Source organism: Octopus bimaculoides, chromosome 7 (genome assembly GCF_001194135.2).
Source record: "Octopus bimaculoides isolate UCB-OBI-ISO-001 chromosome 7, ASM119413v2, whole genome shotgun sequence".
Taxonomy (NCBI): Eukaryota; Metazoa; Mollusca; class Cephalopoda; order Octopoda; family Octopodidae; genus Octopus; species Octopus bimaculoides.
Window position 1 is genome coordinate 313,424 of NC_068987.1, and position 2,749 is coordinate 316,172.

At 38.5% G+C, this 2,749-nt stretch overlaps 1 protein-coding gene across 1 annotated transcript in view; it reads left to right on the forward strand.

Annotated features, from left to right (window-relative positions):
* Positions 1-2,749, forward strand: part of LOC106872233 (uncharacterized) — a 106,560-nt gene that overhangs the window by 72,301 nt on the left and 31,510 nt on the right. The window lies entirely within an intron of this gene.

The window sequence follows — 2,749 nt, forward strand, 5'->3', positions numbered from 1 at the left end:
ACACGCACACTCACACACATACACAAGGACGTGTTCCCTTCACTTTCTCCTGTTCCTTGCAATTCCCCCTCCCGATTTAGTCACCTCCTACTCTTCCTCCTGTGTCTACTCCTCTACTAACTCCTCCTTCCACTCTTACACAACTTCTGTCTTTCTCTTCCCCTCCCACTTATATCACTTCCTGTTCCTATTTCGCTTCGACATCCATGAATCTTGCAGCTCGACTGTGACTGGTTTACTCTACTATGTGTTGTGATAGAGGCGGCGGGGTGGTGGTTGTGGTGGTGTTGGTGTAGTGGAGGCGGACTGATGGAGGAGGTTATGATGACGATGCTATTGTTGTTGTTTGTGGTGGTGGTGTAGTAATGTGTTTAAATATTCAACTTGTTTTCATCTTTTAATGAATTGCAGTGTAGCCGTGATTTTGAGAGGGTGATTTGGCTGTTATTTCTAGTGTGTCTATCGAATCCGTACGGGTTCCTTATTAACTCGCTGGCAAGTGTTGGTGGATGGTATGTTGTTAACAGTATAAGATAGTTTAGAAAAGGGGGGGGGCTGGAGGAGGGCGAACAAAGACGTCACCTCTTCACAGTAGATGAACAATTGACGTGTGTGTGTGTGTGTGTGTGTGTGTGTGTGTGTGTGTGTGTGTGTGTGTGTGTGTGTGTGTGTGTGTGTGTGTGTGTGTGTGTGTGGTAAGAAAACCCCCTAAAACTCAGAAATTTTCCAAATTGACAAACGTTTGAACAACCGACTCATGATATGCACCGGTTCAGATTAATTATTACAAAAATAAATAAAAAAGCATAAAATATTGGCTACATGGGAGACATTATTAACACCGACCTAACTTTATTAATGCCACACAAACAGTGGTGGGGAATGTGGCAGGTCTCGTGGGTATGCATACGTGTGTGTGTGTGAGTGCGAGTGTGCGTGCGTGTGTGTGTGTGGGGGAGACTGGCGATTTTGAGTGTTTCAGTTATATATTAAATGTTGCACAACATTTATATGTTGAGTTGTATAATTAATAACATATCCTAGTAAGTAACCAGGAATTGATACACGCACACACGTGTGGGTGTGTGGGTGTATATATATATATATATATATATATATATATGGTTAGAAAATCTCTATAAGAGATGAAAGTAGTAACCATACCGAGAAGTAATGTTTATCGCCACATCAATATGGTTGTTCAACAGGAACCAGAATTACTACTGTTTTTAACCCCAGGTGGAGCCTCGTCCAGTTGGTTATCAATGCAATCCGCATCCGTTGTTGGTCATCTTGCTCATCTTCAGTCCATCTTAGTTTTTATTCTTGTTTTCAGGAGACTTCTCTTCTCCATCTCAGCTGGAATATTAACCCAACCATTCTTTACCTATAATATTACAAGAGACAAATATGGTTTCTTGAGGTTGTCATTTTTGGCCAGTGTCTTTTCACCTGAAGATAACCACCTCACCTATACCAGATGTATTTTGTCCGTCAGTAATCTATTGTCATAGCCACGTATAGAGGTGAGGCCAACAGGTACCATACGTTGGATAAATTTTCTATCATGTGGACATTGAACAAATCCTAAACTCGGGGAGATTTCATTTCCCGAGGATCCTTGATCTCTTATTCTACATTTGGCTTAACCACAGCATGCTGCCATTTTCATCCATCCAGCCTCTGTGATGACATTAAACCAGGTGACATTACTCTCCCTTGGCTAACTCTTTCCTCTCAAACATTCACCGCTCACTTACTCAAACATCGCGTGTTGCTCACATGAATAGTCTTCAACTTCTGATGCCAACAGTACCGTTTCCAAGGCGACAAAACATCATAAAGTTTTCATCCATATTACCTGATCAACTTGACCAAAGTCCTTAAGGTTCCAATATGATACATTTTCGTCTATGGTTAGTTTTACTCGTAACATTCTTTGTGTAGAATTGGGGAGATGAAGAGATCATTGATGCACAGATTTTGAGTTTGTGGGACTGGCTTTCCTCGTTCTGTAATCAAATAAGAACATTTCTTTTGGCCAAATTCCATGCCTTTATCACCTGAAAATGTTGTTATTAATTCCAGTTGTTTTTTGGCATTGTTAACACTTTTAGCATCAACCTTCAGGTCGTATACAAAGAAATTATGAGTTATATTGATATTTCTAGCAGTTGAAGATCCTATATCTGTCTGTCTGTCTGTCTGTATGTGCGTCTGTCTGTGTGTCTGTCTGTCTGTCTGTATGTCATTATTCAGTTTTGTTTCAAGATTTCTTGCCAATAAAGAAAGAGCCGGTTTCTAACCTCGAACTAAGATTCCTTCATTGGAATTTCAACATCAACAACAGGGTATTTTTGTATGTATACGTGCAGATTTGTATATTTTGTTTTATGTATGTCTTCTCATACATATAGTTACATATCTAGACATTCATATATATATATAATTGATAAACTTCTGGGAAATTTTACAGATTTTTACAGTTCCAGTGATGGATTGGATCTGTAGTCGTCGAATCAGTATTCTTTCTGGTTTTGAAAAGGCTAATTTCTCGAGATTGGTATTTAGGCAGTGTGTGTGTTTGTGTGTGTATAAATATATATATATACATATATATTTATATATGTATGTATATGCATGTATGTATGTGCATATATATATATATATATATATATATGTGTGTGTGTGTGTGTGTGTGTGTGTGTGTGTGTATATATATATATATATATATAAATATATATCTTCA